This window comes from Mesocricetus auratus, unplaced genomic scaffold, assembly GCF_017639785.1.
Source record: "Mesocricetus auratus isolate SY011 unplaced genomic scaffold, BCM_Maur_2.0 Super-Scaffold_100020, whole genome shotgun sequence".
NCBI classification, from domain to species: domain Eukaryota; kingdom Metazoa; phylum Chordata; class Mammalia; order Rodentia; family Cricetidae; genus Mesocricetus; species Mesocricetus auratus.
In genome coordinates this window covers 16,626,545-16,646,999 of record NW_024429201.1, presented here as the reverse complement: position 1 = coordinate 16,646,999, position 20,455 = coordinate 16,626,545, and the positions used below count along the sequence as shown (strand labels likewise).

Genomic DNA, 20,455 nt, shown 5'->3' with positions numbered 1-20,455 from the left:
TCTGGAGTTACCTTGGGAACTCCAAGCAGCTTCCTAAGCTTGGCTCAAAGTCATGGAGAGCAATGAGTTGATAAGTAGCGGTGACTGCAAGTATCTGTGCCACTGGTGGGTGTTTCTTGCTTGGCTTTTTCCATTTTGAGTCTCTCTTGGTTTGAGCTGATCCCACTTGGAAGTGAGGTAGCCAAAGCAAGTTGTGTTGTCTTTCTTTCTATGCCCAGCCTGGCTTTCTGGGTCCCACCCAGTTTTGCTCTCCTTCAGTCATTGTGGTCAAAATGCAGTTGTTCCCTTGTTGCTTGGGTCTCTTTCTATATGGAAAGGTGGGGATTAGATACCTACTGTTGACCATCATCCCTGAGTCCACAAGGTTCTTCCATCCCCACATCAAATAGATTCCAGTCCTTTACATTCCTGGGAGCTTGTTAACAACTCAGAATATCCCTCCCTCCCTCTCTCTCTCTCTCTCTCTCTCTCTCTCTCTCTCTCTCTCTCTCTCTCTCTCTCTCTCTCTCTCTCTCTCTCTCTCTGTCTCTCTCTCTCACACACACACACACACACACACACACACACACACACACACACACACACACACACACACACTTGGCACCCTCAGGTTAGTATGCAAGATGAAGCCCAGAGCATGTCTGCACACAGAGCCCAAGCCTTCTGGACAAATACACATTTGATAAAGTGGAAATCACCAGGCAACACAGGAACACAAACTGGAATCAACTGCTGGATGTACTCCAGCCCTGGAACCATAGGAAGGGACCTGAGAAGACAGAATTGATTTACAGCGTCATCTGGCTCTAACCCGGTGAAAGCCAACTTGTCTTCCTCTGAATTGATATAATTACCAACATGAGGGAAAGCAGCTCCTTTCTTCAGGTCAAGTAACCTTGTTATTTATCAGCCTGTGCTAGCTCGGCTTCTGATTAGCAATTTATTCTGGGTAGACAGCTATTGACTGACCCAACTTGGCTCCTGTTTTCATTCTGTACCCACCGGTGATTATTTAGTTCTCAAGATGATGGAAGTATAGATGCTTCTGCCCACATGTGCACTTTATTTGCGCTTTCCTGTTTCTTATTTTCCGTACCCTTCTTATAGACAGAGTATGACTGTTCCTCACAACACCAGCCAAGACACACTTATGCTGATGGGCGTTGCCTTGAGCTGTTCCTACAAGCACTGTGAATCTCATTGGCTGTCTTGTGACCTAGAAACAAAACTATTCTAAAGCCATGTTGGAATCCCCTCGGTTACACAGAGATCACGTGCCTTCCTCCTGCATTTATCCTGTGCTGCAATCCAGGCACAAACAGTCAATGCAATGCTATCACCAGCTCAGAAGTCATGTTTAGAGAGTTTGTTGCAAGGACACTTATTGGAACTTTGAGCTTATTAGTACAAAATGATGCCTTCGATGGTTCCCGCGCTAGACCCCAAGGATGGGAAGTTAATTTCTTATCGGATCACTAATTTACTCTGGTCAAATTAGATTAATTCAGATTGGTTTTTAATCAACCTAAACTTCAGGAAGGGTTTGAATCAAAGGATGATGATACACATTCTCGGTTGTGTATCCTTTAAAGGACTTAATTTAAAGGTAATGTCAGCATTTCTTCATGGTGATCTTCCCAGTTAAGACTTCCAGTTCTTTCCTGAAAAACACATAGGAATGCATTCTTTCTTATGACAGTTTTCTGTAAAGCCTTTCTGTGGTTCACAGGTAATCTAAGAAGTGAGAGGGAAAAGAAATGAGACATTCCGAGAGAGGAAAAGAAAAAGGAAACCGAATGTAACTGCAAGCCTAGTGATTGATTCTCCTGAAGCAGAAGGGAGGTGAGGGCTGCGCCTATACAGCAGTGGAGGTGAGGGCTGCGCCTATACAGCAGTGGAGGTGAGGGCTGCGCCTATACAGCAGTGGAGGTGAGGGCTGCGCCTATACAGGAGTGAAGGTGAGGGCTGCGCCTATACAGGAGTGGAGGTGAGGGCTGTGCCTATACAGGAGTGGAGGTGAGGGCTGCGCCTATACAGCAGTGGAGGTGAGGGCTGCGCCTATACAGCAGTGGAGGTGAGGGCTGCGCCTATACAGCAGTGGAGGGTTGCTTAAAGTAGATGTCCAGACACAAGGGTGCAGGCTGGAAAGTCTACCTTTCAGTTTCCAATTCTTCCCTTACACAGTGAGTTTCTACTGCCGGGTTTCCCCACCTCAGGGCACGTTTTGATGTTCAGAGCTTCTGGAAACTTCTGGCATCTGGTAGAGCAGAGCCAGAAATGACACTTGCATTCTCCAGGACCTTGCGTACAGTCCCCTTAGCACTCCAGCCTCATCTCCTGCTTGCCTCCTCTCAGCTTCAGCTTCCCCGTGCATTCTCACACACACCAGGCCTGCTTCCTGTGGCCTGTGCACCTACTATTTCCCATACTTTCCTCTCAGATCCAAATGCATTGCACCTTCATATTCCTCAGTATGTGTTCTCACAGCATCCTGGCTGTTAGGCCTTCCCTAACCTTCCTTTGTGAAATGTAAACCTGCACTGCGTCTCCACTCACCCTGTTTTCTGTTTCGTCTTTCTTAATAACCCTGAGGACCTTTTGACAGAATGTGTGTTTCATTTATCTCCTTTTATTATGTGGGTTCCCTAAAATGGAAACATTATGACAATAGTACTTTCTATCTGTCCATTCACTGCTAATCTTTAACACCTACAGCACAGCCTAATATACTAGATGTTTCATATATATTCTTGGATGAATCAAACCAAGGAAAATAGAGACATAGAATATAATTGAAAGTTAAGTATATCAAGTGAAAAATATGAGATGAAAGATTTATAAAGAGTGAATTTCTGATCTGGATACAGGGCCGGTGAGACATGTGGAGATGTTTTGTTTGTGCTTTAACAAACGAAGCTTGCCTGAAGATCAGAAGAATGTGGGGATAGCCACTAGTTAGTTAGAGGCCAGGCAGTTGTGGCATACACCTTTAATCCCAGCACTCAGGTAGGGGGCCAGAGGCAGGCAGATCTCTGCTAGTTCAAAGCCATCCTGGGCTACAGGAGATTGATCTAGTCTAAAGAGAAACATACCCAGGTGGTGGTTGCTCACACCTTTAATCCCAGTATTTGGAAGTCACATACCTTTAATCCCAGCACTGGGGAGGTAGAGACAGGAGTGATAATGCTGGTCAGAGAGAAGAATATAAGGTGGGAGGAGACAGGAGCTCATTGCATTCAGTCTGAGAATTCACTGAGGATTCATAGGGACAGGATCGCCCCTTTGGTCTGAGGAATCAGTAGAGGTAAGAACTAGTGTTTGGCTGCTCTGCTTCTCTGATCTTCAGGCAAAAACAAAATATCACCACAGAGATGGCTCAGTAGTTAAGAACTCATATTGCTTTTGCAGGGGACCTGGGTTACATTGCCTGAAAAACTTTGTGTGTCCTATGGTAGAATATTATTTTAAGGTGTGTTACTTTTGTTTATGCTGCATTTGTCAACTCTGTGAAGCTGTATTACTGAGTCTGTCTAAAATACCTGGTGGCCCTAATAAAGAGCTGAATGACCAATAGCAAGGTAGACACAAGGATCGGTGGGTCTGTCAGGCAGAGTATAAATAGAAGGAGAAACGAGGAAGAGGAGGAGCAAGCCACCCAGCCATCCACAGAATAAGAAGGAAAGTAAGATTTACTGAAGGGAAAGATAAAAGCTCAGAGGGAAAAAGTAGTTAGGATAATTTAAGATAAGAAAAGTTGGCTAGAAACAAGATACACTAAGGCTGGGCATTTATAATGAATAATAATCCTCAGTGTGTAAAACCTAGACACATCTTAGTGTCTTTATTTCTATCCTGTGCTAAAACACCAAGAGCAAGGCAGCTTACAGAAGAAACTGTTACTTGGGTTAATAGTCGCAGAGGGCCAAGGGGCCATCATGGTTGGGCAGCATAGTGGCATGCAGCAGGTATGACAGCAGCAACAGGAAGCTGAGAGCTCACATCTAGATCTGCAGCCATGAAATGTCAATAATTACTGAAACCCTGCCTCTAGTGACTTATTTCCTCCAGTAAGAACCCATCTTCTAAAGCTCCCCAGATAGTGCCACTAGCTGGAGATCCAGGGTTCAAAGAGCTGAGATGATACTGCTACACTGCCCTTTAGAAATGCTCTTTTAGGTGTGTTTGTATTTGTTTAGGCTGCAATTGAATAGTGATATAAGGATGTGCTACATTTGTTTATGCTGTATTATGTAAAGATGTGTTGCATTTACTTCAAAAAAAAGAAATGCTCTTTTATTGTCAAAGGTTTGTAAGCACAGAAGAGAAATGTATTAAATGCTCCCAAGTATAGCACATAACATCTCATTATGATAGGGAAGAGAGTTCTAGGTGAGTGCTGTACAAGACATGACCTATAATTAATGATATGACATTGAGAACTTCAAAGTCTATTAAGAGACGATCTCGTGTTAAGAGGTCACACAAAGAGACACCTGTTCATGTGTCTCAATGGCAGGTGTTTGATAAATGCCTTAATTTTTCTTATACAAGCATTTGTACATCTTCAAGCTCAGTCTTTGTTTATCAATTATATCACTATAACACTATTGTGGAAGAAAAAGAAGAGAAATGTATTGGATTTGCAGAAGCAAAGCTGTGGAAACATTAGTAAAAACAATATATCTTTAGTACTTTCTGGAATGAATAAAGACTTTATTGGGACAAGCAGGAAAGAGGGGGAATTTCATCCAACCTGAGCATTGTTCCCTGTGGATTTCTGGCTCCATCTCAGAATGAAAATATAGTTCCCATGTTATTTTTATAAATATGTGTCTCCCCCAATTCTGGTGCTAAGCTACGTACCTAAGGAAACCCCTAAAGGTCAGTGTCACTCAACCACCTAGCTCAGGAACTGCTATAAACTCATGGCTTTATACCAGAAATTTACTCAAAAACATTACCAGAAAGAGGCTGCCACATGTGGAAAACCACAACTATGAATAACTCAGTGACACTTGTGCAGAAAAGATGTGTAGCATTAAGAGGACCATGACAAAAGAAGTAGAGTCCCAGATGGTAGAGGGCTAGACAGGCAGGAGTGTTGAAAGCAGTGCTCCAAAGGTAAAAGGGATGTTCGGTAGTCAGAAGCAAAGACAAGCCCTCCATTCAGCCCTCAAGCAGTGATGGCAGGTATATACCGAGACCTCATAGGACAGTGATAGCTGCTATCATAAGGGTATTCCATTCCAGAGTGCTGCAGGTGGGGACAGATATCTGATAGCCAGTTTATTTTGTGGAAACACATGCCTGACTTGAACAATTTCAGGGTCTATGATCAAAGTACAACTGAAAACCCACAGACCATATGCCTAAATCATAAACCAAATAAGCAAACTAGTCAATAAAATATGTTCATTTCTCCCATATTGACAAATATGTCTTCTCATTATCTAGAAGTTGAGATTCCAAGTTAAAATATGCCCCAAAATGTGGCATCAGAACATGCACCTAGGAAAACCAAGCCCAAGCTCTGGGCCTGACCTGCCCTCTTTTCTTTCAATAGTCATCCTCAGTCCAACTTCTGTCCTATGTTTGATTTTTAGCTTTTTGTTAACTTGACACAAACCTAGACATATCTGAGAAGAAGGAATCTCAGCTTGGAAATTTTATCCATCTGATTGACCTGTAAAAAAAGTTTATGGAATATTTTCTTGATTAGTGATTGATATGGGAGGGTCCAGTCCCTTGTGGGTGGTACCACCCCAGACAGATGGTCGAAGCAGGCTGAGCAAGTCATTAAAACAAGCCAGTAAGCAGAACTCTTCCATGGTCTCTGCTTTGGTTCCTGCCTCTGGGTTCCTGACTTTAGTTTCTGCCCTAATTCCCTTCTTGATGGACTGTAAGCTGTAAACAGAAATAACCTCTTTCATCACCAAGTAGCTTTTGGTTATGGCATCTTATCACAGCAATAAAAAGCAAACTAGGATACTACACAAATGATCTTTCTAAACTTCTGTCAAATCTTGTAAGGTCTACTTTGTATAATCAATTAATCACTTTCAAAACAACTGTTGTACTGTTATTTTGTTGTACAGTACTGAGAGAGAATACAATGGCTACTGAAAGTGGTACTAGTAGTTCTCCTCCTTGCTTTTCCTTTGGAATAGGAATGGTACAGGTTCTTTTGCATGATTCTCTGAAACATAGTGGGCCAAATTAATTCTAGTAAGATAGATAGATAGATAGATAGATAGATAGATAGATAGATAGATACATACATACATACATACATACATACATACATACATACATGGTGTGGGATGTCCTTCTGTATGCTATGAATATGTTTCTCTTGTTGGTTGATGAGTAAAGCTGTTTTGGTCAATGGACAGGCAGGATGTAGTCAGGCAGGAAGTATAGGAGGGACTACCAGACTAGAAGAAGACTGGAAAGAGGAACACAGAGGAGTCTCCAGAGAGACATCATGTAGCCACAAAAGGAATAGCATGTTGGAGCATTATGGGTAGCCACAACCTCATGACAATACACAGTTTAATAGAAATGGGTTAATAATTAAAAGAGAGCTAGCCAATAATGAACCTTAACCATCATTCAAACAGTTTATAACTAATGTAAGCCTGTGTGTGTGTTTATTTGGAACTAAATGACTACAGATACGATAGATAGATAGATAGATAGATAGATAGATAGATAGATAGAGCAATTGTGCTGAATTACATGTATTATAAATAACTATGTTAACTAGAACACAAAGCATTATTTTTGCCCAGGAAATAAAAGCATTACTACAGAAAACACTTTAAAGTATTTTTTCACAATCAAGAGCTTTAAGTTGTGGCTAGGAATTAGCTCAGATAGGAGAATGCATGCAAAAAGCCCTGGGTTCAGTTCCCAGCACCATGCAAAACTGGATGTGGTAAGTGTAATCCCAGAACACCAGAGATAAAGGAGTTCAAGGTACATAGGGAGTTTGACAACAACTTGAGCTACAAGAGATACTATCAAAAAAAAAAAAAAAAAGGGAGAGAGTTGGGAAATGGAGAAAGAAAAGCTCTGAGTTTATGCAGTAAGACTCTACATACTTTTCTTTCCTAGACCTTTGTACAAATAAAGCCTGGTCCATGGCAAGACCTAGGTCTTATGCTGCTCTCCCATCATAACCCAAGAGTTTTTGTTAAAATAATTCATCTATTGAGACTAATGTAACCTCCCTATGTCCTCTCTATGAGTGACTTCAGGTGATAGCATAGATTTACAAATCATTTAATTTGGAGTCACCATTGTTGAATGCATATAGTATGTCTGCTGGGGAGGACATAGACAATCTTCCCCAAACGTGTCAGTCTCTGTATTCTGTCTGAGAATTCTTCTCACGTTTGTTCATGAGTTTTATGTATTCTGTATTTTCCCTGTTTTATGCAGCTTCAAATTATAAACATGCCACAGGTACTTTACCTTTCTCCTCTTCTAAGTCTTAATACTTATTTTCTTTGAAACACATGCAGACATAGCTTAATGTTGCAAGGAGCCATGGCTTTGATGCCTTTCTGGAATCTGTACTTTTGACCATGACAACTGGCCTCTTTGTGATCTCCTGAGAAAGGATCCCAGTTCACTGTTTTGGACCTGGACAATGCCAAGCCATGTCTTTATCAGGTGAATGTGGGCCCAGGTGGAACTGGGTGATGGATATTGAATATGATAATTTTAATAAGATTCTAATTTAAAAAAATGTTAGATTTACAAAAATTTTACAAAATGTAAAATCTCTATATAATTGTGAAAGCCAACAAAGGAACATCACTATATAGTACTACTAACCCCAGATTTTATGTGCAAGTCCATTTCCACACCAATGTCCTTGATCTACACCAGAACTCTTTCCAGGGCACACATTACATTCAGTTTTCATGTCTCCTTAGTGTCTTGCATGTGAAAGTTTCTTAGTCGCTTCTCAGTTTATAAGACAATGGAAGTTTTATGGCCACATACAGAAGAATGACTCAGAGTAGATCAAAGACTTGAACATGAGATCTGAGACTATGAAGTGACTAAAAGAAAACAAGGACGAAGTTCCTTCACATTTGTCTGGGAAGTTGTTATTTAAATAATATTGTCAAAGCATGGGCAATGAAAGCTATACACACACACACACACACACACACGCACACACACACACACACGCACACAAGCTTTCATAAAGCTAAGTTTTCTTCATAGCAAAACTTGTTAACAGTGCCAAACAGCCTATAGAGACTAATATTCACTCATAGCTATGACAAGGAACTCAATATGTACGAGGAACTCAAGTTACTCAACAACAGGAAAACAAATAATCATATTTATTTACAAGTGGGCAAAGCACCTGAATAAACACTTCTCAAAGGAAGATATACAAATGCCAAGCCATGATGAGCTGTCACCCACAACATGTTAGGTTGGTTATTATAAAAATGATGAGATAATAAAGGTTGGCAAGGACGTAGAGAAGAAAGAACACCTGCACACTGTGGGTGGTGTTGTAAGTGAGCACAATCAGTGTGGAAAACAATACAGTTTCCTCTCAAAATACTTAAAAGGGACTTACCGTACAATTCAGGATTCCCACTTCTTAGTATCTATCTGCCTCAGCTTTCCATTGCTTCAACAAAATGCCGAGCGCCTGCATCTCGAACCGATTTTAAGCAAAACAGGTTTGTTCAGCTGCCAGCTTCAGATAATGAACGTTCAAAAACAGGCAATCTCAGCTCTTCAGCCTTCCCAAGGTGCTGTAGGAAGAAGGCCTCAAGATGAAAGTTCATGGATGGGCAGAAAATCCATGGTGCGACAGGAAGCCAGGCAGCAGGCTTCCCATTGTGAGAACTTAATCAGTTCATGAGGTGGGACTACCATTTCCTCCTTCCAAAGGGAGCACCCCGATATCCCCGTGACTTCATGGCCTTCTACTGGGCTCAGCTTTTCAATTTTCCCCACCTCAACCCTAGTACACTAAGAATCAAGCTTCTGTGACGTGAGCTTATGTGTGTGTGTGGGGTGGGGTGGCAAACCAAATTCTAGCCCTAATAAAAGGAATCCAACTCTGTGCAGAAGAGACATCCATATTCCTATGTCTTATACATCATTATTCAAAACATCCAGGACATGGAAGTCATTGCAGTACCCATCCATGGATAACTGGATTTTAAGCTATTTTACATATACCCGGTGAAATACTATTCAGCCTTTTGAGGGGAGGAAATAGCATTGTTTATTGTCAATATTAATGAAGCTAGTAGACAGAGTGCTAAGTGAAATGAGTCAGGCACTGTAAAACAAAAATTAAGTAAACTTGCTTATCTATAGTTTTAACAAATCACATTTCTAGAAGGAAAGATGGAATGCCTGAACTAGAGGTGAGAAGAAAACAGGAAACTTTGCTGAAAGGTACAATGTTTCAGCTTGGCAGTGTGGGAGGAGCAAATTTCTCCAGTGATTACTGTATATTTCAAAGTAGAAGAGAGGAATTTAGGTATTGTAATCACAAAAACCAGCTAGATAGTTAATAAAACAAATATGTTATTTAGCATGATTCTGTTTTGTAAATAAGAATCGCATAGAAGCCACAAATATATATAATTTCCCTTTTATTGAAAAGGGATTGTTTTCTCACATAGTATACAATTTCCCTTCTCTCTACTCCTCCAAGCTTCTCCTCACTTCACCTCCTGTCTGGGTTCACTTCCTTTCTGTATCTCATTAGAAAAGAACAGACTTCTAAGAGATAACAAGAAAGCATAACAAACTAAAATATAAGATAAAACAAAAGCCATCACATCAAAGTTGAACAAGACTAACCAACAGAAAGAAAAGAGACCAAAAGAAGGCAAAAGAATCAGAAACCCACTTGTTCACACACCCAAGAATCCCCTAAAAACCCTAACCAGACTGAATCCACAATATACACTCGGAGAACCTAGTGCAGACTCTGTGCATGCTGCTTCAGCGTCTGGGAGTTCATGTGAGCCTTGCTCATGCTGGTTTAGGGGCCTTGTTCTCCTGGTGTCCTCCATCCCCTCTGGCTCCTACTCTCTTTCTCCCACCCCTTCTGCTGGGCTCCCTGAGCTCTGAAGGGACTGATTGGATGGAGACCTCCCATTTAGTGATGAGTGTTCCAAAGTCTCTCTCTCTCTCTCTCTCTCTCTCTCTCTCTCTCTCTCTCTCTCTGGGGGTGGGGTGGGGGGTATATGTATAATATCTGGCCGAGAGTCTCTGTATTTGTCCCCAATACAGAAGGAAGCTACTGCAGGAGGAAGTGTCTCTGGTGATGTCTGAACAAGGCACTGATCTATGAGTATAGAAGAAAATCGTTAGGAGTCATTTTATCACTACTCTTGTGGGAACATTGAAGGAGAAAATATGGGGTGATACAGCTACAATTAAGGGGAATTATGAAACTTAGGAGGTAGTATGAAACCTAATATAGTAGAAAGACCTTGTGTGTGTGTATGTGTGTGTGCATGTGTGTGTGTCTGTGTGTATGTGTGTGTGTGTGTGTGTGTGTATCCACAAACACTTTGCTCTATAATGATCTACAGTGGTTTTCTGCTAGTGCACTGGTGGCATGAAGCTTGCTGGGGTGACCAACTAATAAGTGTTTTGACTGAAGAGCCACTACACAAAATGGAAACAATACCCAATGGATGCTTGTAGATTATTGTTAAGGATTATGCTGGTTTAGTAAAATAGTGGTTGTAGATTCTCCTCCAATACAAAGTAGTTGGCTAGGTTCCTGGTGCTACGCATGGCTTCCCTCTAGATGAGTGAGTCTTAAGTCCAATTAGAGAGTTGATGGTTACTATGAAAGTATGCATACCACTACTGCACCCTCAGGGTTATCATGCCATGTTGTTTGTTGATGTGGTTCATTGATGTCTCTCTCTCTCCTGTGTGTATGTGTGTGTGGTATGTGTGTGGTGTGTGTGTGTGTGCGTGTGTGTGTGTGTGTGTGTGGTATGTGTGTGGTGTGTGTGTGTGTGTGTGTGGTGTGTGTGTGTGTGGTGTGTGTGTGTGGTGTGTGTGTGTGTGTGTGTGTGGTGTGTGGTGTGTGTGTGTGTGTGTGTGTGTGTGTGTGTGTGTGTGTGTGTGTGGTGAGATGCGACCAAGGCAAACTGTAGTAGGCTGTGCATTTTGAGAGTATCTTTACCCTCCCATCTACTATTTTAGGTGTTTATCACACTGACAAAAATCTGACTAGCCTAGTCTCAAGGACAAGAAAGCTATTCTAAAAAAAAAGAAGAAGAAGAAGAAAAAAGCCTCTGTGACTTTCTTAGGTGAGATGAGTGATGCTTTTTGTGTTCCCCTAGGACAGGACAAACATGACAACTGTCCAGCGGTTTGGCTTTGCATCACCATTCTGGAGAATTATGGCCTTAAGCAACAAGTAAACTGGATTGGAATTTTTTCCACCGAAAAATAACTAACACATTCCATTTTGATTTATGATACAGATATTTGTTGAAAAAATACCTTCAAAATAAACCTGGTCCCACACACAAATCACTCAGTGTTTAGAGGTTTTTTACCAAGTACATAACTCTCAAGAAAATGCCTTTCTTCATTCTGCCTCCATTTTGTCACCTACACACTGGGATAGTGAGGTTGGCCATCTCTAAAAGTGTGGTTGGCTTTTCAGTGAGATTAAATTGGGAGAGAGAGAGAGAGAGACAGACAGACAGACAGACAGACAGACAGACAAAGAGACAGAGAGACAGACACAGACAGAGAGACACAGACAGAGAGACAGACACAGACAGAGAGACAGAGAGACAGACACAGACAGAGAGACAGACAGACAGACAGAGAGACAGACACAGACAGAGAGACACAGACAGAGAGACAGACACAGACAGAGAGACACAGACAGAGAGACAGACACAGACAGAGAGACAGAGAGAGAGACAGAGAGACCTTCATTGCTTCAACTTGGCTGGATTTGGAATCACCTAGGAGACATACCTCTGAGTGTCCTTGAGGGAGTTTCTAGAGTAGTGTAACTAAGGAGAGAAAAACCATCTTGAATATGGCTAACTTCATCCCATGGACTAAAGACCATAACTGAACAAAAAGGGGGAAATCAGATGAGAGCTGGCTTTCCTCTTTTCCTGGTAGGCTGAGAGTGAATTACCCCAGGTCCATGCTCATGATGCCATCAAGCCATAATGTCTTTCTCATCATAATATACTACTGTATCCTCTCAAACCACAAGCCAAAGTACATGCTTCCCTCATAAATTGCTTTTGTCTGGTACATGGCCAAAGCAATGAAAAAAGCAACACACACACACACACACACACACACACACACACACACACCCCTAAACTCTGATGTTGTCAAAAAGCAACAAAGTGACAAACAACACTTATTTGTCTACTGCATTGTTTAACATTGAGAGAAATCATATAAAATGCATTCAGTTTTATGCTCCACTATGCTTTAAAAGGATAGCCAACATCTTACATTCAGAAGGTCTTAAATATTACCATTTAGTAACAATGCTTAACAGGAAATAGTAATTCTGACTCAAGTGTCCAGTTAAGAAGTCACCAAATCAAGCATGCAAACCATCTTTACAGTTGTGGTAATCAATAGACCTAACCATCAAAAATAAGTGAGCTTGATTTTGCAGAGTGACGTTCTGATCTGACTGTGTCTAGCATAGCTCTTTGCCATCACATTTGTGAGAATAATTCTTTTTGTTTATCTCCTCCTCCTCCTCCTCTTCCTCCTCCTCCTCCTCCCCCTCCTCCTCCTCCTCCTCCTCCCCCTCCAGAGAGTCAGCTGCTCTTCTCCCCCAGCACAGGTATCACTGTACTAGCTCTACAGCTGCATGGTATAGCGCAAGGATGGGATGAAGGCCAGATTGATGCCCCAGTGCCTCTACTCACGGATGGATGACCCAGGCAAGTAAGTTTTCCAATACAAAAGAAGGAGAGTGGTTACATGTCACTGTAGGGTCACTGTGAAAAACAACTTCATTAATTTATATACTTATTCTTTACCAGAAAGCAGTTAAGACAACTTGCATCAATATGTAAGAATAGGAGGTAGGACTTACACAGAACAAGATTTGAGATATAAAATGGAATTAATGTAGCTTAGGAAAAACCTAAAGTTTAGGTCATTGGCTGAATACCTAGATATTTGCTACATGCAACCCACAAGGTGGACAGTTGTCCACAGTAAGCGGCAAAATAGACTTGTGCCCAGTAAGACATGAGCCATTTGTACAACTGTTGCCTATTCTTGGGGAAGCCTGAGCTTTGAAATCATGGGATCTCTGCATGGTCACTGGTTCTCTGGTCTACACTCCTATCCTCAGAATCAGAAAAATGTATGCAACCAAGAGGATAAACCCTATCTTGCAAGCTGACCGAGAAAAGTATAGAGCATATGGCTGCAAGTTCCTAAACGCTATGCTATTTCCCTTTCCCTCTTCCCTTCCTCACTTCAGCATCTCCTGTCCATATGCCTCAGGTGGTAAGAAGCACTAAGAAGCTCTTTCTTTAAACTACCAAATTACCCTCTATTTATTTTCATTTTATTTATAATTATTTTTTATTATTTTAATTTTAAATAGCTTGTTTTACATGTCAATCCCAGTTCCCTCTCCCTTCCCTCCTCCTGCACCCCCTGCCATCCCCCCCATACTTCCACCCTATTGCCAATTCCTTCCACATAGGGGATAGCTAGAGTCTGTCATTTCACTCAGGGTAGGGTCCAGGCACTCCCCTAAGAGTCCAGGCTGAGAGAGCATCCCTCTTTGTGTTATAGACACACGATGTCTGTTAGTATTCGAGGGATAAACACTGATCCACTGCTCAGGACCCCATAGGTTGCCCAGGCCTCCTCATTGACTCTCACATTTGGGGGGTCTGGATCGGTCCCATGCTGGCCTCCCAGCTGTCGGTCTGGGGTCCAAGAGCTCTCCCCTGTTTAGATCAGCTGTCTCTGCTGGCTTTGCCAGCCCATTCTTTGCCAATTTGCTCATCGCTCCTCTCTCTCTGTCACTGGGCTCCTTGGGTTCAGTTCGGTGTTTAAGTGTGGGTGTTTGCCTCTGCTTCCATCAGTCACTGGATGAAAGCTCCAGGATGGTTATAGACATCAAGTTCATTATCAGGAATGGGCATTTGAGGTGGTCTCTACACTATTGCTTAGCTTGCCAATTGGTGTCATCCCTTTAGATCACTAGAGGTCACAGCAGCAGCACAACCATATCCACCTCAGTTACATATATTTACTTTAAAAAGAAAAAAAAAAGCAAAAAAAAAAACCCCACCTGTTTCCTCTCAAGATGTCAACCATGATAATAAAACCAAAAGCACCTTTAAAACTTGCCCCCAAGTACCCAGAGCCATTAATGTCACGTGCAATATATCAGAGTTGATTTCTTGACAGAAGGTTAATTAGTTCTCTCCCATAGGAGAGCACTGCCATAATTAAACCTTTAACAACAATAAAAAAGCACCCTTGGGCAATTTAAGATGTCCTGACAGTAATAAGAAATGGCAGTGGGCCCTGGGTACCAAGGCTATTTTCTACTAGCTGCTGTTAAATTGTCTTTGGTGTAAGAAAGCAAGACTGACTCCCCATGCCAGATAAAGTCTAGGCCCGAGTGAGCCCATTTGCAAAAGAAGGCAGGTACTTCATCCTCCTGCTAGATCTCTCTTTAAAAGCTCTTCACTAATGAGAGCAAGGGATCCAAATGTGGATAAGTCTTGCTCCTTTTGTAAGCCATACTGTAGTTCATTTCCCATGGTAATGATATGATGAGTAGCATCTGTTCTATGACCTAGTTATGGTCTGACTTTTCATATTCTTCCTAGTCTGTGTGAGGTAGAACTGCAGGGGAGGCTGTAGACATTAAAAGACAGCCTGCATGGGCAGGTTCCTCTTGAGGGAAGCAGGAAACAAGACTGATGTGAAAGCTGATGGCCTGAGTACTCCTGGAAACAGTGCAAGGGCACACTTTTCTCTCATTGATTCATCCATGATAGGACTATGCAGTTCTCCTAGAGATCATTGCTCACACCCAGCAAACGATTCAGGGTGTGGTATGCAATAGCCTCCATTCATTAGGACACCCTGGGTAAGAGTGAGAGGTTCACAGTTCAAGAAAAAGGACTGGAGAGTTGGCCTGCTTGGTAGAGTACTTGTTTTGCAAGAATGAAGACAGGAGTTTTAAACACCCATTTAAATGCCAGCTCGGTAGTGGGTTGTTCTAATCTTGGTGCTAGAGGTACAGAGACAGGAATCTCCCTGCAGCTGACAGGGCAAACATGTTAGATGAGTTAGTGAGGCTCTGTTTTCAGTGAGAGACTTTATCTAGGAAAATAAAATGAATTTGAGAAGCGTTTTATCTCACAATACTTTGTCTGGGCTCTTTTTTTGCTATTTAATTTATATATCATAGTATGGTTTCTGATTTTGCTTTTATATGTGTCTCTCAGCACCTGTGTTTCTTTTTCTTTCTTTTTTTTTTTTGGCTCATTTGTTTTCTGTTACTCCATTTGTTTGTTTGTTTTATCTTATCTGCTTTGTTTGTTTTTATTTATTACATGTCTATTTGTATTCTAGCTAGAGAGATAAGGAAAGGGTGTGGATTTGGATGGGTGGGGAAGTGAGGATGATTTTGGAGGGATTGAGGGAGGGGAAACCATAATCAGTATATACTGCATGAAAAAAAGATTTTCAATTTAAAAAAGAAAATAGAGAGTAACTGAGGAAAATATCCATCTAGGACCTCCATAAGCACATGCACACATGCACACATTTATCTGCATTACATATACATACATGCACATACAGAGGTAAAGGGAGAGAGACTCGAAGAAAATCAGTGTCGTGTGGTCAAATATCCTGGTACCACTACTCAGGAGTCATGAAAGTAAACACATGACATTTGGATGCAGTACTTAGAAGTAACAACAACAACAACAAAGAGTGTGACTACCCAAGGGACAAACAAAACTACAGTGTGTGCCTGTTATTGAAAATGAAACCCTCCACCTACTTTATTTTCTTGCTCACAATGAGCTGAGACAATGGCCAGTGGTATTTGTCTCACTTGGGTTCACACACCACCACCTTCAAGGCTCAGCTGAATATCTGGTGACTGATGGGCACACACAGCAGAACTAATCAAGATGGCTGCTCCAGTGACGCTTGAACTGCACAGAGCTGTCTCTGAGGCTCAAGAGCGTGTCTGTATCTCGTTTCCTTTCACTTCTCTGGACAGTCACCAGCACGAGCAATTCCTGTAAATTTGATCTTGGATCAGTATTTCCTAGTACACGAATGGACTTGGGAGCCCACTCCACATAGAGGGATACTCTCTCAGCCTAGACAGACAGGGGATGGCCTAGGTCCTGCTCCAGATGATGTGACAGACTTTGAAGATCCCCCATGGAAGGCCTCACCCTCCCTGGGGAGCAGAAAGGAGATGGGATAGGGAGTGGGTGGGGGACAGGGGAGGAGGGGAGGGAGCAGGAACTGTGATTGATATGTAAAACAACCTTGGGTGCTGAATGATCAAAATGAGAGCAGAACCTCTCAAGCTGAAGCTGGTGCCATGAGTACTCAGATGTCTAGTTTTCCTCCCCAAAGCATCTCTGTATCTTCCTGTCAGGTCCCTCACAGGATAATTCATGCTCCCAGGAATGTGCCCATGAGGGAAAGTCATTCCTCCCAATAACACTGGACATCCTATAGCTTGTCATGCTTCTTATTGGCTTCATGAGAAGGGAGAGGGGCTGTAGTGAACCATACATGTGCTAGATTAAGAATACAATGCTTAGGCCACCTTTACCCCCTTAGTCTTTAGATGCTTCCCTCATACTGTCCCTCCTAGCCTAAGAAGCTCTAGCAGTGGCTCAAGAGGGACCCACAGTTGAAAAGTTGCTAATGGAGCTACTGACATTGACACCACCACCACAGACCAACAAACTCCTGTTCTACAACCAGAAGAATCCCATGTACTAGCTGGATGCACCCATGAGAGCTCAGCCATGCTCCTATTAGAGTACCACATAAACCAATGTTTGTCAAGCAAATAAAGGAGTGTACTTAAGGAACACAGGTATGATAGTTGTCATGATTTTCTCATAGATCTGACATCCGCTGACATATTCAATAGGATCCATGAACAGACAAACCAGTGACAAGTCTTTGGAGTCACTGGGAAGTCATTTGACAATGGTACTTCCAGTTAGCTCCTCAAACATGACATTTTAAAAGTTTTCTGATTGGAAGTAATTTCTAATAACCTGTATTGAAATGTGATACAAGACAAGGTGTCAGAATCCTTCTCTAAAGCTTTGGAGTTGTGAGGTGATTAAAGTATACCCTTAGCTAATGCTGAGTAATTTACCAGCAATTTCATTACTTGTGCAATCAAGACATGAATTATTAAATCCAAGACCTCATGGGGGATGGAACAAAAAGGCATTGACCTAAATCAGATTAAAATCTGGGTGAAAAAAAAGTGAATATGTAAGACAATAGCCTCCTCAAGATACAGTGTGTGACAGATTCTACAGGAGCCAACAGAAATAAACAGCAGTGGTGTCTGAGAGTAGCAAAGCAAAAACTCAAATTCAGACACCTGCTCTTTCATCTCTAAGTAACACTGAATTCCTTTCATATACACAAAAACCTTCCGTGTTCTTTATTGATTGGTTCTTGATCAATACACACTTCAATCAATAATTCATTTTCTGATTTAATTCTAGCACCTTGTCAAATAGCCATAGCTATGACTTCACCAACATAAGCAGCCACTTAAACAGATTATGAATGAGATACTCTGGTGGCATTACAAACCCAGCAGACAAAAGGCATTTACCATTATAAGATTTTAATCTTGCAGCCTTATATGTAGTTGACAGCATTCATGGGTGAAATACCAGATGCTCTAAATGGAAAATTCATTGATTGAACCTAACCTCAACCTTGAAAAATACATAACATGAAGATAAACGCACTAGTCTGTGTCTAAACCAAAGATCATTTGAAACTCAATTCTGTTTGTAGTATTTGTCCGTGATCGAGAGAAGATTCCTGCTCACATAACACAATACTTCACAGCTTAGACTTTACAACAACCAATTATTATTCACTCCCCCAAGGGTATGACATTCTTGACTGTTATAACTGCTGCTAAAAGCAGAATACTGGGAATGCAGATGCCTCAACCCTACTATGTTACAACATTGCGTCTCCTCATTCACCCCAAATGAAATCACTTCTAAAGAACCTTTAAATGCTAAGTCCTCTTTCTTTTATTCTTTTACCTTCTGGGTTCCCTCTTTTACTTTTTCAAAATAATTCATTCAGACTAAAAGTTTCATGATTATAGATCTTGGATTATAGATATTAGTTCCTCTTCCCTAAGTTGGGCTACCAAAATTAGGCCACTTCTTTAGTTATCCTAATTGAATGATTTGATAATAAGTGACATTCTCCTTTTTTTTTCCAAGTCCCAGTCCACATGAATGTTGTTCATGCAGGGACTGTAGGTATTTCTTAGAAAAAAATATGCAGTCAGCCTTAGCATCTACACTGGAAGAGCCATCTTCTCTGCTGTTATGGTAGTAGAAGTTATTTAATATTGCTAAAAATCAGGGGTTTGTCAGCTTAGCCCAGTCCTTGTTAATTTGTGGTAGATGTTCCATTCCCTCCCTCCCAAAGACACTAGAGAGTCATACCTAAAAGCTTTCTGTTTTTACTGGCTTCATAAAAAGCCAGAGGTGCTAGGCTAAGAGTACAATGTTTGTTTAGTCCACCTTTACCCTCTTAGTCTTTAGATGTTTCTCCCATACTGCACCTCTTAATCTTAGAAGCCCTAGCAATAGCTCAAGATGAAGGTGAAAGACTGAGACCTCTGCTGATGATGGAGCTACTGGCACTGTCAACACAACCGTAGATCTACAAACTCTTATTCTACAACAGGGAGAATCCCACATCCTGACTTGATGGACCCAACTGTTTCCCAGGAAAACCAGTGAAGTCAAGGGCTGCAGTTGCTGAGTGAGCTTGCCAGGAGGTTCAGTAACTCATCATCATGACTGAATACTCAGCTGTGCTTAGGGTGAGGTTCTGATCCTCTCCATAACAAAGCCCTTTATATCATCTGTCCCTCTTTCTTTCCCTCCTATTTTTAAATCTCCACACTCATGCTTCCCATGGATTGTATCTTCTCCATAAAATGCAAAACACATGTAAGCTTTATACTTGAGTTGTCCAATGAGCCTAGGCGGCAACTTGAGCTCTGCTGATGAACAATGATGGCCTTCAGATTTCCATAAAGTGGAAATTCTTTATATTACACTCAGCTATGTTTACATTATATTTTGTGATGTAGATCCCAATACTGATGTAGTTAGATACCCTGTTCCTTCAGCATATAGGCATGCATGCACACACAGTTGCATTGTCCCCCAAGAAAATACCACCCCCCATCACTAGAACCAGAAGAGTTAGGACAGAGGAACTTCAATCCTCAAATATGTTGACTCCAGGATCCACTCCTCCTCCAGCCCCATGACATTGGTGTCCTCTTAGAGTATTGAAGAAAACACCTTTTTGTAGCCTCCATGTTTCCTGCCTCCAGAAGAAACTACATTCCATTCAAGAAAATCTTAGCATAATTTGGAGACAACCATCACCATTTAGAAGTCTATTTCAATTATTATACCAACTCCTGTGTGGCTCCCTGTTCCCAATATCACAAAACAGATTGTGATCAGAAGAAACCATTCAACCTTCATTACTCTTTTGCCAGGACAAGACCTCCACAGAGAAAGGTCTATCCAAGTGTCCACACTGTATAATAATAATGCCAAATAAAAGACTCTCTCTCACCAAAACCTTCCAGTCCCCTCCTTCCAGATATGTTGTTTTTAGTTCCTGAAAAAATGTGTTCCATTAAGAAACCTCTAGATATACATGAGCCTAACCTGGATCAGGCCATCAAGTGGGAAAGCCAATGACAGAAATGAGGGTGTATTATCTAGTTATTATATTTGCATATATTCATTGGCAGAAAACCTGTTCCTAATGTACTTGGTTATGATTCAACCACCACCAACTGATGACCACTCAATACTTACTACATGCAGGTTGCTGTACCTACTGATGGGAAGAAAAGAGAGCAACATGCTATACTGGGACACTGTTATGGCTGGTTTTGTTTCCTTTTTCACTGTAAATTTTATTATAAAACCTATGTGTTTTAATATGATCACAAATATCATTGTGCATCACTACAGGCACGTTTTAGGACATCTAAATAGCTTTTATAAAGTTTTTACTATGTACAAAATATGCTCAATAAATATCATATCATATGCAACATGAATATCTCTTTCCATGCACTTAAGCATAATATTTCAATAATTGT

The 20,455-nt window shown here is 41.4% G+C and overlaps 2 long non-coding RNA genes across 2 annotated transcripts in view; one reads left to right on the top strand and one right to left on the bottom strand.

The window, feature by feature from the left end:
- The window catches only part of LOC110339273, a 71,296-nt gene extending 58,278 nt beyond the window's left edge, over positions 1-13,018 (bottom strand). Inside the window, exons 1-2 of the long non-coding RNA XR_005869954.1 lie at positions 12,945-13,018; positions 8,609-8,789 (exon numbers count right to left, since the gene is read on the bottom strand). This is a non-coding gene — a long non-coding RNA (uncharacterized LOC110339273). The remainder of the gene's footprint in view (positions 1-8,608; positions 8,790-12,944) is intronic.
- LOC121133179 lies at positions 705-17,085 on the top strand. Its single transcript, XR_005869955.1, has 5 exons — positions 705-885; positions 1,730-1,842; positions 7,527-7,677; positions 12,830-12,963; positions 16,907-17,085. It is a non-coding gene; the product is annotated as an uncharacterized LOC121133179 (long non-coding RNA).
- Positions 17,086-20,455: the final 3,370 nt, after the last annotated feature.